This window comes from Arctopsyche grandis, chromosome 13, assembly GCF_051622035.1.
Source record: "Arctopsyche grandis isolate Sample6627 chromosome 13, ASM5162203v2, whole genome shotgun sequence".
Taxonomy (NCBI): Eukaryota; Metazoa; Arthropoda; class Insecta; order Trichoptera; family Hydropsychidae; genus Arctopsyche; species Arctopsyche grandis.
In genome coordinates this window covers 17,756,895-17,773,794 of record NC_135367.1, presented here as the reverse complement: position 1 = coordinate 17,773,794, position 16,900 = coordinate 17,756,895, and the positions used below count along the sequence as shown (strand labels likewise).

The window sequence follows — 16,900 nt, the reverse complement described above, 5'->3', positions numbered from 1 at the left end:
AAATGCATTTAAGAATCCAATATCTTATTTTCACGTAGAAATTATTTACACACATATAATATTTAGAAGTATGACAAGGGTAGTGGATATAGTTAAGAGAGGAAAGATATTGAAATGGCAGTGGGCGGGTCATGTAGCTAGTAAAATGGACGAAAGGTGGACAAAATAAGTGCTAGAATGTACCCAAGAGAATGTAAAATGGTGAAAGGAAAGCCGCAAGGAAGATGGGTAAACGAAATTAGGAAAATATGTGGGGTGAGATGGATGAGAGTTGCGCAAAACCTAGACGTTTGGAATCGTGTTTAAGAGGCCTTCATCCAACAGTGGATGGTGAGTGACTGTAGATGTAGATGATGTTGATGATATAGTATTTAAAACATATTTTAAACAACACGGTGTTTTATTAAATATCGATACATTTTTAAATGATTTATATTGTTACAATTCTTTGTACATACATTTCATTATTAAAAATACATATTTATGACAGCATTTTGTGGGTGGTCTCCTACATTTCTTCAAATATGGCATACGCCGTTATCGATCAAGCAAGGATAAATTCACGATACAATTTTACCGAAAACACCTCAGAGAGTTATTTTGGTGCTGGGGGTTCCATGAATATGTGCAAGGCACTACCCATTTATTTTCACAAGTTTAAAAGTATCTAAAAATAAGATTTTTCTGGCAAGTTTAAAATGGCAAAAGCCGAGACAAAAGTATGAAATGAGCATGCGGCCGCGTAGTTTGCAACCATTTGTAGCGGAGCGGTTTTATGTATGTAGGTGATGAGTAGAGGTAGGATAGCCAAGGGGCCACTCATTGTTCCATTGTTGTAAATCCTTTGTAAAAAAGGTTCGGCAAACCTTTAACAATGCATTCACAACATTTGAACAACGAACGGCACGCTGGTTATCCGGGCTTTAGTGATGATAACTAAGAAGCGACGCTGGAGTTTAGTAGCAGTGTGTGGTTTGCATCATTTTGATAGCATTATTGCATTGATACAAGTCTTATATTGTCGTGTGAATTTGAATAATGTCAATGTTTGAAATTGTTGTCTGGTTACATTTTTGCACAAATACATTACTGTGAGAATTGAATAATTGGTGCGGCGTCCATAACCATACATAAACTAACGCCCATGTTCAAAACCGCAATACATATCGGTTATGAAAAAAAACAGAGGCTATAAAATAAAATTTATTTATTAAATTAAATGGCGTGAAACATTATAATCTTATCAAGAATGTACATTCGTTTGATAAGATTGTACCTACAAATATAAAAAAAAAACGCACCAACTTTAGTTGCGATCTTTATAGCACCGTGGCTGGAATGTTATTATCAGAATTGTAATTTACTTGTGAAATTATCAAGTGAGCGAGTGGGGCCTGGAATTTAATAACCCTGTCCAAATGAAATCCACTGACGTGCTTTATCTACCGCAAAACTTACTCATGAGACACATAAAAACATTCTTACCACATATGTACATATGTATATTTTTAACAATATAATACGAAAAATTGATTATACATAGCAGTAGGCAAATGAACTCGGTTTTATACACACGTTTTCTTCATAATAATGATACATTAATTTTAGTCAAAGTGTACATACATAGTTAAAATGGTGAAATTAAGTTCAAAAACTCTAGCTCTTAACAATAATTTTAAATACAACGAATTTCAATGAAAATATATAATGGACAGGGGATTGAACATCCGCTAGTCATCGTCGAAATGGGCTGAAATTTTCGCTGTAATTTATCACATATCCTTCTATTTAAGTATTTTGTTATTTTTTTATGCTACTATTTTATGTAATATGCTACTCGGATAACTGGGTTTTCATTAAATTACGAGGTTAATGGGTATGCTGAATATTTTTATTGTTAAATTCAACTCATTTAAGTCAGATATCTCTTTTAAATTAATCTAATATATAATTTCGAAAGAGACTTTGTAACTATGTAAGTATGTAAGGTTTGTTGGGAACATCAAAAACAAATCTGATCAAATCGAAAAAAAAAGTTTCTATGACGACGATACTGACATCGTTACATATTATATTTTTTCGATTCAAATAAATTTAATAAGAAAACAAATGAATGTTTACAATTAGATTGTTTTGCCGTGCTTAAGCTGTTTATATTATAAATACCGAGCGAAGCCGGGTAAAAACACTAGTATTAAATATAATACGAATTGTTCAGTATGATACGAATTTTTCAGAATATATACATAAGTCTGTCCTAAGAACATATTCTTAGTGGCGCAACTACTATGACGCGGGGTATGCGGTGCATGCGAGCCCTTAGGGTCGGGAGGATCTCCAAATATTAATACATATGTATGTTTATTAAAAATAAATAAAAAACAAAGTTATAAATAAAAAATACAGGAAAATCAATTCACCTTAATTGAAAACAGGTAGAAGTATGTATAAAAAAATTCTACTTGTTCTGCGAACTTGCAATATTAACATGAATATGTTCATAGAATGTCTTTAAAATATGTGATTGCAGAATTTTCAAATTTACATATATTACATAGGCTAAGAAGGACATTTAAAATTTGTAAGTTTATTTATTTCATTAAAAAAATATATTTCTATCGGTGACCATACCGCACAAAATGGTAAAGTTTCAAACCGGTCGGAAGAATGTAGGAACTTTGCCTGAATCATTTGCGAAGTGAAACCTTCGGTAAATTTTGCATGCAGGATAAATTTTTCTAGTTACGCCACTGCATCTTCCTAGTAAATTTGAATTATGTTTTCATCAATTTTATTCCAGTTTCAAGTACATACTTGCTTGATATAATCGGTAAATTCTGACAGGGGAAATTCGTGCTGGATTTATAATCATTCAATTCTTGCCAGCAGCTGCGGTAGAAACAAATTTTGGATTCTTTCAAATTGAAACATTATTTACCGACAAAACTATACATTATCATAGATTATTTAAATTATTTGCCCACTCATAAATTTTCTTCTTACTGGTAACTATTTCACTCTTGATTATATTTAATCAGTTAACGATAAAATACATCTGTATATACAAATTGAATGAAAGCGCTTTAGATTGAACTGATATTTTTTAAGTATATTTGATCGCACGCCGGCTTTTTATTTTTATTTTTTGTTATTCAAGAGTCATATTATAATTTCTATATCAATATAATGTAAATAAATATACTAGAAGTGAGGCTTTTTCCTTTTAGAAGTGAAAATTTTTGTTATCACACGATGTTATCGAAATATATTTCTATTATAATACACTAGTGTTTTACCCTGTTTCGATCGGTATTTGTAATATAAACCGCTTAAACATGGCTAATCTATGTAATAGTAAACATTTTATCAAATTTATTTGAATAGTTTCATTTTATTTGAATATTCATTTGTTTCTTTTTATTCAATTTAACGTCACGGCTTCTACGAACCAAAACTTACATACATATATACATACAAAGTCTCTTTCGAAATTATATATTAGACTGGTGGTTTTACCCGGCTTCGCTCGGTATTTGTAATATAAACCGCTTAAATATGGCTAATCTAATAGTAAACATTTTCTTCGATTTATTTGCATAGTTTTATTTTATTTAAATTTATTTGAATAGTCTTATTTTATTTAAATTTATTTGAATATTCATTTGTATTTTTATTAAATTTACGTCACGGTTTGTATGAACCAACGATAATTACATACCTATACATACAAAGTCTCGTTCGAAATTACACATTAGATTTGTCACCAATTCTTCGTATATCGAATTTGTTGATTGTACCAGTTTTTCCATAGATGACGCTAATAATAATTGTATTGTAATGTTTAGTACTAACATACGTACAAAAGTTTGAGTCATTTATTTATTATAATAAATAATTTCGAAAGAGACTTTGTATAGAAGTATGTATATATCTTTGGTTGAGAATTTCATAAACAAGTCGAAATTTATATGGCGACGAGTCGATTTTTTTTTTCGATTCAAATATATTTAATAAAAAAACAAATAAATATTTACTTTTAGATTCGCCATGTTTACGCTGTTTATATTACAAATACTGAGCGAAGCCGGGTAAAATAACTAGTAATAAATATACTAAAGATATAAAATTGTTAAAGAAAATTAAAATATATCAAGCTGAAAATTTATTTATTTATTCTTCGCGCATTAACTAGATTTTTATTAAAATCTAACAATTGAAAGTGTGAAATTTTTTATTACTTTTTATTCTCATTATTTTTAAATTTTTGACAGCCGGAAATATAACTTTTGTCTTAACGAAAATCCTAAATTTGTGGGTGTGAGAACACTTTCACAACTTCTGTTTTTTTACTATACATATCTGTGTACGTAATAACAATAGTTTGTGATCATGCGTTAATTCGAACTCGAAATTTTGACTGATTCGAACTCGGAATCGATCACTGATCCATTATTCATTATCTAGAAAAGAATGTGAGTGTGTGTGTGTGTGTGTGTGTGTGTGTTAGTTCTATCGAACTGAACACCGTTAGTCCTATCGAACCGAGCACCTTTAGTCTTATCGAACTGAAACTTAGTATCAGTCACTGAAATACTTATCGATACGACTTTAAGTTGACCGGAAATGGTATCTCCCCTTATAAGTGTCTTCTTTATTTGAGGCTCTTCTATATTTCACTTCGCTCATTGGTCTGATAACATTATATTACATCCAACATTCTTCCGATCGTTTTGAAACTTTGCCATTTTGTGCCGTTTGGTCATCGATAGATATTTAAATCAAGTCCGCCAGTACCATGATGAAAAACAATCGTAATAGACACTTTGAAAATGGTAAAATTTTGACCATATTGACGTTTAGTGGTCAGTAGCCTTTTCGCCACCCTCTTATTCAATTCGTTTTTCATGTAATAGAAATAATAAATTTCTTACATTAATATTTTAAAAATATTTTTAACACAACGGGAAGTAGTACTTTTACTGAGAATCAAAGTTTTTTGAGTTTTTCTTCCAATTTTTTTTAAAATACTTATATATACATACTAACCTCACATATGTATAAACATATGTACATAGATAGATTAAATAATGGGTTTGATACATCCGAATTTTCATTTAGTTATTATGAATATTTGAATTCATTCGCTCACGCGAATTCAGGAATCGATAACCTGTTTTGTTCAAGACTAAAATCTAGAAAGACACTTGAACATTTACCGGTCTTTTGGGAAATCATGGATTTGCTATTAACGAGATATTTATGGCGATAAAAGTGCGAACGGCCACCGTAGTCCCGTCGGCATTGACTATTCGCACGAGTGAATGCAATATTTTCGTTGCGGATTTGTGAATATTTCAGTTCAAGTTGGGTGTCGGTTCGACGTAGTCGATTGCTGCAACTATTCCTACTTATTGTTACATGTATAGGTGCATATTGCATATATATAAATATATATATATATATGTATATTTATAATCTACTTGTGACAGATAAGCAATGATAAGATGGCCTCGTGCATCATTTTCAATTGGGCCACTGTGACGGGCGCACATACATAAACAGGTAGAGTTTTAATTGATATCGAATATACTCGTATTAATATTTAATGAAAATAATCTTTTAATACACAATAATAAAGATGATCAATTTTTGTAAAATTGCATTCGCGGGTTTTCATTACTTTTCGTCACATGTATAACTTATGAAGATCAAGATGAAACGAAATTTTGTGTATTCGCCACACTGCATGTAAACTAATTAAGATTGTTGGGAAAAACCATTATTCAAAAGATGAAAATTTTCTAAATGTACATGTATGTATGTACATATTATATATCATCATCTACTGCCGCTCACCATCCACTGCTGGATGAAGGCCTCTCGACTCGTCTCTGTTTTGCGCAACGATCTCACCCAGGGGCGTCATTTGAGGGAGGCTGGGGTGGGTAGCCGCCCCCCCCTTGATTTGAACGGGACTATCCACTTTGTTTAATTTATTATTATGAATTTGGATTAAAATACTAAACCAACAAAAATAGAATATTGAAATTCTTTAAAACACTGTCAGGTATAAACACGTCGATTTTTCCCAGAAAAAAAATGTTAACTCGCAAATATATTTTGTTTTTTTGTTTGTCTTGCTTTGAAAGACTCGTTTTTGTAAAACATGTTTATCCTTTAAAATTATTTTAGTATTAATTTAATTTCTAAAAATATATAAATAAAAATTTTTTTTAAAAGAAATAATTAAAATTCATATACACTCATTTTTATTTTATCTATGAACGTAGTTTTAATATAATACACCCCCCCTAGAAAGTCATTCCTTACTGGTCAAAAATTTTGCCCCCCCCCATGGGAAAAACTGAAATGACGCCCCTGATCTCACCCCACACATTTTTCTAATTTCGTCTACCCGTTTTCCCTGCGGTCTTTTACCCTATTGAATTTTCTCAGGTACTATTCTAGCACTTCTTTTGTCTACCTTTCATCCATTTTTCTAGCCACGTGGCCCACCTATTGCCATTTCAATCTCTTCACTCTATCCACTATGTCCACTACCCTTATCATACATACTTCTCACCCACGTGTTCCGCTTCCCGTATTTCCTTGTTATGCCAAGCATACAGCGTTCCATACTTCTTTGAGTGTATTGGACTTTGTGTAGCATCTTTGCGTTCAATGTCCAAGTTTCACATCCATACGTCGTACTGGCAAAACGCATTGAACGAAGATCTTTTTCTACAGAGTGGCATTTTTGATTTAAAAACAACATTCATTCGTCCAAATGCACTCCATCCACGTCTCTCACATCTATTTATTTCTTCTGCATGTACATATGTATATACTTAGATGTAAATTTAAACACAAATGTGAACGAAGGGACATTGCAAAGCTCACATTATGCCGCGTCTCCCTCCGCGATATAAGATTCCAAGGAGAGAGAGTGAGACGGAGTATGTTAACGGACATTCACACGCACTTCACACGCTCGCACGCAATAGACAATTATTATATATGATTAAGATTTTGCCCATTACCTACCTATATGTATGTATGTGTAAATTGACCGGGAAATTTGCACTATGTCTGTATATGTGAAGGGATAAATTAAAAAGTATGTATTGCTTGTATAATCGTGTATTGCTGTTTCGATTATGACCATCTTAAATCGTGTTGAAAACCAAAATAATGTATAATATCGAAAAATGAGCTAATAAATATTATTCACAAATGTGGAATATTTCTTTTGTTGGTACTTTAAATTCAATATTTTATAAATACATATGAATAATACATCATGGTCCTCACATCCCAAGTCGGGCCTTATATGTACATATGTTAAAGTGTTCATTTCGTTCGTTCATGAACATATGTACTTGTTTGTTCATACACGAACCAATCTGGCCAGTTATAATATACACAAAATTAACAAACAAACTAGTTTGTTCATGCACAAATTAGTAAGCATAAGTTTAAGTATTCGCAACCGCTTGTCTCACTCGTCATTCTCTGTCTTTTATGAATGCGTCAAAGGTTTCAAAAATTAAAAGATTCATGCGATACCTGATGGGAATTTATTTGACTGTTAACACTTAAACTAAAGCCAATAGTTCGTGTATGTATTAATCGGTGTGTTAAAAAAGCCAGAGTGTAAAAGGTTAAAAAAAATAAAAGAATATTTTTTTATATTTTAAAAGAACCTTCAGAAGTCATCAGTCTGAAAAGTTACGTGTTTTTGGATTTGGTAATTTTTATAGTATAATAATTACAGGCATATGTACATACATATTTTACGTATGTCTACATAATTTCTTTCTTAAAAATTTAAAAATTGCCACTCGTAAGTATACTATACTGTAAAGATCAAACATGCATTATTAATAGTTTTATTTTATTCGGAAATAGTATATGATCGTTATTGTTGTGAATCATAAAAATGTTACTAGTATTCATTGATTTTTTTAAGTTTGTTGACTATTAGTATACATATGTACGATAATATTTACAAAAGAAAACTTAAACAAACACATGGAAATTTCGATACCTATGTATATACTTGTAATTAAGGCTCCAAAATATTCGGCGAGTTCGTCTATCCAAATATCGAATATTAAATTATGATGTGTTCGAATACATATATTCGAAGTATTTTATATTTAAAAAATATAAGTGTATGTCATTTATCATGCCAAAAAGTTTTAGCCCGATCCGTTGAGCAGTTAAGGAGTTAATTGAATCCACACACATTTAAAAAGGGGAGACCTATAAGGGGAGGTACTTCAACTTAAGAATTAAAAAAAAATTATCTCATGATACGATAGGCATTTCAGTAACTGATACTAAGTTTCAGTTTGATAGGACTAACGGCTTTCGTATTATCTCCAAAATACACAAGATGCATACTACACACAAACAATTTTTCTAAACGATGAAAACGTGATCAGTCAGTTCAAATAAATCAAAATCTCGAAGTAAAATTTCGCATGAAAAATTATATTGGGTACAAATTTGCAAAAAAGCATTGGCTATGTTTCTACGTTTATTATAAAAAAAATAACTAAAATCAGTGCTTAGAAAATTTAAAATATAAAAAAATAAATTATTAATTATTTAATCAAACTATTTATGAAATAAAATAAAATATTTATTAACCACTTAATAGCCACGTGTTTGTAGAAACCGATTCGATTATTTTATTATACATATATACATATTTAGTGCTAATCTTTGACACTACCTCTTGAATGTATCACAAACTAATAAAAAATATTTAATTTTTTCAATTTTCTTTGTATCACAGGATATTTTTAGATGTCACTGTGAAGGAACCAAAATTAATTTCGAGCCATAGCCTTAAATACAAAGGAGCGCGCACCGGTGCGCTTATGGCGATGAAGTGGCTAATTGATAAATTTCAATTAATTATTAAAAATATTTCATATTTTAATCGAGAATCGGAACGTGGTGGTTTTTTATAAATATATTATATAAATGTTCCATATTTGTATTGCAAAACATTTGTAATTTGTATTATATATGTATGTATATACGAATAGTTGATGAATTATTCGAATAACGAATAGTTAGAAATCGAACGAATAATTAAAATATTCGAATATCCCAATGGGAACCCTACTTGCTATCTATATGTATACATATGCATATATAATACATATTTTGAAACATGTCAATGTTGTATTGGCACAGAGAAAATACACCGTCTAGCACACATTGCTTAATCCATCTACACGCCTTTTTCCGTTCCGGTTTATTGCAGTAAATTAAAAGCATATCAAGATAGTATAAGACTAAACCACTATTATATAAATAAGTATTGTAGTTTAAAGATTGAGTGGACAAGTGTCTCAGTTTATTACGGATTCTTAGAACGGACAATTTGACGCAACAATTTAGACGTAACAATTTGCAACCGTTACTAATGCAGTTAAGTGCATCATTGTTCTACCAATGTATAATGTAAAAATTACTTTCGATGCATAACAGGTTGTTGATTTAAGTAGCTTGAGACAACAGTAACTTCATATAGTCAGCGAATTTTGTTTTTGATAGTACTTACGTTCCTCAAATGCATATGTAAAGACATGTGTTTTGGGCAGATCCGAGTTCAATGTCGTGTCGTTATAGCACCGTGAAATAATTGATCAAAGTGAATGCAAATCTAAAAGAATGTATGCAACCTTTGCACTTGAGATCACTTGAGAATATCCATTGTACATATGATTAAAAATAACCGGCATGTTTATTCAGTGAGCAATATTTATATGATGATCTCGAGTCCGAGCCATGGTTTTGTTTACTTGGTACGCCATTAATATCTTTACTGATACTACAATACGTGGAAAAAAATGGTTAGATATATTGGTGTTAGACCAGTCGATCAGTAGCATTGGATTAGTGATACTCAATAGAGTTTCATACTTTATTTTGGCAGTAGTTGAAAACTGAATTAGGGGTAAGTTTATGTACATTATATACATACATACTTAGACAAACTATTCTCAAGTTGTTCTTGAGATTAAGACAATAAACTTTCCATTCCATTTAAAATTTAGATCAGGTATTTCTTTAATATGACAATCTGTGACTCCAGGTCGATCGTTTTCTATCAGAGTTTGCCAATGTATCTGTTTTCAATGTTGAAACGATTTGTACCAAATTGGCTACCAACCCCTTTTTTTCGCCGTTATTTGTATTTAACCTCAAAATTTATAATAATAATATTAAAAATTTATATAGTATATACATATGTATAAATTTAGCTATAGGTAAATAAATATTTTTAAAATAAAAATTGGACTTCATGAGTTTTTTTTTACTAAAAATACTATAACAGCTATGATCTATTTCAATATTATGTAATAACAAATCAAAAAATGAGCGGAAAAATTGTGTTTTCCATCACATACACTTTTTGATTAAATTATTGTACCTATATATGTATATGTATAATATTTGGGGCAATCGCACGGATTTTCCTTTTACTGCGATCTTCTGTTATGACTGTCGAATTGAATTGAACGAAAGCATATGATTCGATGAAATTTCGATTATATAATTGGGGCTTAATCTCATACTTAAGTTATAAATTAAATTATACGGATAGTACTTGTTGGTACGAACTGGTGAAATTCCTGAAAATAAAAGTGGAAGCTAAAATGATTCAAAAATGCAGTTAAAATGTATCGTATTTTATGTAAATTAAATGATTTTTGTGACTGTAATATTGAAAAGGTCTCAACGAAAAAAAATTCCGCAGTGTAATTTTTTCTAGAATAAGGACAGAAACAATACAAAAAATTCTTTCGATATTGCGGTCACTGAACTTTTCTATTAACGTAAGTAAACGGCTATTAGTTTATTTTTTTATTGTTTTAAATTCAATCAACCAGCAACATAGATCACTGGTTAGCGTATAATACTAAAAAACTGAAGGGTAAGGGGCTCGAGCCCTGATCCAGTGTTGCTGTGACTCCAATGCCAGTGCCTGGTATGTGACTCCAGGTCGATCGTTGCCTATCAGAGTTTGCCAATTTATCTGATTTCATTGTTGAAACGATTTGTACCAAATTGGATACCTACCATCATTTGAATTATATGTCAAAATTTTAATAATATTTTAAATTTATATACATATGTATACAAGTATATACGTACAAATTTGGCCAGAGGTATCATCGCCTTGGGGGAAATCCCGTAATGCTACCTTGAATAAAATAGATATCTCACTAAAAAAAGGGCATAAGCTTTATACATATGTATGTACAATTTGTTCATCCAGAAGAAATTCAAGTGGTGTATCTTATCGTACATGGAAAGCAAATTGTGTGCGATAAACTGATAACTAACCGTTCAATTTAACGGGTTTCATCATCGTGACATTTTTTTGGATCATAAACACGTATACGACTCACATATACACTTGTGCGTATTTCATTAAACTAATAAACTGCGTTTCCGTGTGTCATATTGAAATTCGTTCAAATTTTAGTCAACCAAAATTCATATTAAAATAAACAATTTGAGCATCACAGAACGATCATTCGATTGTACAAACTTTCCGCAAACATTCGCGTAACTATTGTTCCTATTGTTTAATAATAATGTTGAGAATAAATTAACAAATGTATTCAACTATTCACGCATTGTTTTAACCGTTGGTTTGATTGAATGAGCGAAGGATATAACTGTACCTTTGTAGTTACATATATGATCTCTCAATGAAGGGTTAGGTTAGAGTTTTGTCAGGCAAACGTTTTTTTCTACTCTTTTTTTATGTTGGGAAATATTTTTTAAGATATTTTGCAAGTGCACCGTGTAAAAGCGATCCATGGGATATTGGGAGACGCCCCCTGATGAATAATGCTGCAAGATGGGGTGCGATGTGTTGTAATATTCATGCTTGGGTACGTACATATGTAGTACCTGATACTTTCGAGAGGAAAACACATCAATTTAGAAGTCTATCCCCTTTTCATCCTCATTCCATGTCCTTTAGACTCCCTTCGTCTGTAGCAATCTGCCAACCCTCGTATTCATAGAATATAAATTACTCATATCAATCATACAATGTATATACACACATATGTTACAATATATTATGCGAATCTTGTTTTTTTTTGCCTTCGTTTTTTGAAATTTGTTTAAGTCTGATGAAAGGTCACAACTGGAAGGTACACTAAAAAACGATCAACAATTTGGAATTGGGCGTCTCATTAAGCAATTTGTAAGAATTGAAAGACTAATATGTGGTAATAATATATAGTGCGACAGCTAAACTAGAGTCAAGGGCGAAAACACACTGAGTGGTATGGGACGTCACGTGTCCTTGGCTTCCCGCTGTGAACAATGGCTGTTCCCCAAACCGAATTCGGATGTAATTGCACGTGCAGAATACATATGTTTGGGAAGTCGCACATGTATGCATATCCATATGCAACCGATACGTTTCTCCTATATGTCTTCAAATATAGGATTCACCGCTATCGATCACAGTTAGTTAAAAATATCACCGAAAACCCTCCAGGGGGTGATTTTTGGGACTGTGTATGGGTTAGGGGTGCTGGTTTTTTTTGCATGTTTAAAAGTATCTAAAAAAAAACACGTGCCACTCAGTGTGTTCTCGCCCTTATTGAACTATGATATTCTTGAAAGAAGTTAAAGATCCGCCTTGGGTTGCAAGGTTGCAAATGAATAAATAATTTTTTTTTCTAATTCGAACTAGTAAATGTAAAGACACAGAGAGGTACGCGGCACGTGTTTTTTTTTAAATAAAATGCGAAAAAACGCTAGGATTTTTAAATTATGACAAATTAGTATAATAAGAAATGCATAATCAAATTTAATGAGCATTTGGAAATATTAAAATTCTAAATGATATTCTTTAGTTATACTGATTTGAAAATAATTTGTAAGAAAAGCCGCGATCATGCTTTATTTATAGGAGTCGATAAATAAGAATAAATGTGATGTAAGTTCAATTGGATTTGCGACGTTTTGAATTATTTAAAGCCGTGACTTCGATTTCTGGTACGAAATATATTTTATGAACGTTCTCATAAAATCCAATGCAAATATTTCATTTTCCCGGTTGCCACAAAATTTCTTATGCGCTATTTATTGTAAACATAATCCACGCTTATTGAACATTATGTGTTTTTCGATAAATTTGAAACGATTCTTAAATAAAAACCATGAAATTGTTCAACCTTCAGTGTTTAAATTTAGAGAGAAAAAAAATGAATAGGGTTTCAACAACAAAAGAACCCAATACTAATCTTATCGCGATATATCGACTCCACTTCAGCTAAATGGGAACAATCAGATTTTGTAAGCGATTACGCACACAAAAATTCGAATTTCCCTCGAACAATATACAGATTTTCTTTCGCAGTTTCACGAAAGACTAGCGCGATGGAAAACTTCGAGGAGAAACGTTTTCACTAATGACGTCACGTTTCCCCGAGCTGATTTTCCGACCTGAATTCACAAAGGTATTATTATTTAAGCTAACGGGCTACTCGCTATGATGACCCAATTACAGATTAACTTCGTAAATATAGGATTGTCGGGCAAATACTCAATGGATGCAAATGTGGGTTGTGATCATAATATAATACTATGTAAACCGATAGGAATATATCATAATTCGTTGTTATATATATTTTAACTTTATATTGTTTAAAATTATAAAATTATAATTTTAAACAATATAAAGACCTTTAACTCATTTTTTTTATTTCGTATAGATATTATATGATTTGAAATTGTGGTCAAATAAAAAAATATCTTGAAAATTTTAATTAAAATTCTTTTGTTTTTTTTTATCAAGATAATTGGCATCAAATGGACATGCTCACGAATCTTATGATGCGCCATTTTAAATATCGAAGTATTTTTTTACAGTTCTTCATTTGGTGAACTACAATCATGATCCACCGGGGAAATTTCTCAGTATCCTATTCTGCATAACTAAATCCCGTATTTATTGAAATTATTTTTCTTTTATGTGATACTAGTATTGTGCCCGTTGATTTCAACGGGTGGCTTCGGAAAGGAATTAAAATAAAGTTATCGTATATAATAATAGCCTAATGCGTGCGCGTGTCGTGTTGAATGTTAACCATGCTCCGTCTCTCTTTCTTCCCTTGGAATCGTATATCGTGGAAAGAGACGCGGCATAGTGTGCGCATAAAAGTTGTCTTTGCGCGTGCGCGATGCGCTGTCACTTTGGGCAGTGGGTATCGTATATAATCTAATCGTACATGCGATCTTTTACAGAGTGCACAAGTATGTGCACGCAGGCCACTAGTATATTATATATATATAATAAATATAGTGTACGGTAATTTATAGGCGCGCACGCGAATTAATAGTAAAAAATTCACCCGCGTCGAAATGATGAATGAATGTGTGTCTTCCTGGATATGTGTACGTGTGTACGCTTCCGCGCAGCGCATTTGACGCTGACGCCACCCGTTCCAACTCGTTCAATATCAGGAGCACATGTCAAACAATCAGATCCCCGCTATCATGCCTCTCAACATGATCGGTCGTCACGCCACATTCCTATGCATATCGCATACTCTTGGTATTCTAAAATTTGTTTTTCTGAAATCTCCATATTTGTCCATGCACTCGCACATACATATTTTCTTACAGTTTATTATATGAAGATGAAGTGGAATTTAAAGAAAGGATTAAAATATAATATGTATATGTACTAGTGTTTTCACCCGGCTTCACTCAGTATTTGTAATATAAACCGCTTAAACATGGCTAATCTAATAGTAAACATTTTATTAAACTTATTTGAATAGTCTTATTTTATTTAAATTAGTTTGAACTGTTTTATTTTATTTAAATTTATTTGAATATATTCGTTTGTTTTTTTTATTAAATTTAACGTCACGGATTCTACCACCCAAACCTAACTTAGTAGTTACATACATACATTAAACCTTACAAAGTCACTTTCGGAATTATATATTTGATGTATTTAGACAGTTATAAAATTAAAAGCAAGAAAAACTGGTAATAAGGCAAATATTTTATTATTGAAATGTCGTTTTGCTAGATATTTACAAATTTTACTCGTACATACATAAATAAAAAAAATCCTATGAATCACACACATATATAATATGATGTTTTTCGTATCATGTTATATGATTCAAAAATGTCGGAAACAGGGTCTTTTAAAAGGTCCCGCCATTATTTATCTCATATAAAAATGAATGGAACGAACTGAAATTTTACCGCAGGAACACTAAAAGTTCTTATTTACGACCTCAATTTTTCTACACTGGCTCGACCATTTTTTATTTTCAGTTTTCCACCACCCGAAACAAACCCTCATATACCATTCGTTCGGTAAACGTTTTGAATTTTGCAATATCTCGGAACGATCGAAGCCATTACATCAAGGTAACTTACACGAGTATTTTGATTCTGTCGACCGCCCGCCATAAAGTACTTCATCCATTTCCCGGAAGAGTTAACTTTCGAACGTTTCCAACTACCTTGAACTTAAACTGGAGCGGTAAAGTTGGAAGATAGGACTTTTGCCCACTAGGAATACACGACTTTGTTATGAAAATCAACTAGACTCAAGTTGTGTTAGCAATACGTGGAACTTTCCGACGAACCCTCGCACAAACAAAATTACAACAGTCACACACACACATTATGTGCGATACTGCAATTGACACATTCAGGATGCGAACATATTTTTGGCGATTATTCCAATTATTATTATCAAGTGTTCACGGCTTGCAGACACTGAATGCTGAATCGTGACAGTGTATGTAGTGTAACCATAACTGCTGACATTTTGTCCGGTACGTTTTTAGTATACATACGTAGGTAGGTAACCTTTGTTGGCATTTCGCGTTTTATTGGCAACTCGAGTGCAATAATATGCAACAGTCGGCGACGACGGTGAACGTAAATTTCAAAGTGGAAAGTTAAAGTTATGGCATTTAAAGGATCCCATCGTCCGTCGATTTTATTGTCCGTTCGCAATAATAATTGCATAACGAAAATTGAACGATTCTTGTATTGTTTATAAAATGTTGAATTAAATAAGGCTTGTTTTGTTTAGAATGAATTTTTTTCCACGTTTAGGGATTCATCCAGACAGTATTTTTGTACATGTATGATATTAAATATAATCAGAGCTGTGGAGTCGGATCGAAGTTTACCGAATCCGACTTCGAATTTTTGTTATGATTTGACTCCGACTCTGACTCCAAACTCCAACTCCAACTTGAATGATTTTAGTAAGATCGACTTACTAAATTATTAGTATGAAATAATAACGATGATCAAAATATAAAAAATTAAACACTAAAAATTGAAATAGGTATAAATACATTACAATAAGTTAATAAGTTCATAGTATATGTGTATGAATTTCAGACGGAGGAAATATCGGTTTTGGCCAGAACACAAAATATGTGCAATTCAACGATTTTATTTAGAATCTAATTTAAATTCGTGATTTTTATAAATAAATTGTTAAATTTCAATTTATTAGTACGTGTATGCATTTCATACGGGTGACCGTCAAAAAATCGAAAATGTTCATTTACCATGCATACATATGAAAAACGGTTTTAATATAGCATAGCTATATTAAAACCGTTTATAGCATAGCTAAACCAGCATAGCTCGGACGTTAAGCTTCTGCTTACCGTCAAGAAGGTGCCGGGTTCTATCCCTGAATGAAAATGAATTTTTCAGAGTATGCTGTTGGTCAGACCTGGATTTGTGACTCCAGGTTGATCGTTTCCTATCAGAGTTTGCCAATTTTCTCTGATTTCATTGTTGAAACGGTTCCCGGAAAAAAAAAATTGGCTAAAAATCCTTCCTACTTACT

The 16,900-nt window shown here is 31.8% G+C and overlaps 1 protein-coding gene across 3 annotated transcripts in view; it reads left to right on the top strand.

The window, feature by feature from the left end:
* Positions 1–1,308: 1,308 nt before the first annotated feature.
* Positions 1,309–16,900, top strand: part of FucTA (glycoprotein 3-alpha-L-fucosyltransferase A) — a 36,388-nt gene continuing 20,796 nt past the window's right edge. The window contains exon 1 of one of the 3 annotated variants that reach the window (XM_077443734.1): positions 1,309–1,379. The gene's annotated coding sequence lies outside the window, so the exon portion shown is untranslated. Of the gene's footprint in view, positions 1,765–5,519; positions 5,563–16,900 lie in introns of those variants that run through there. The other 2 variants (XM_077443733.1, XM_077443732.1) reach the window with 2 other exon arrangements.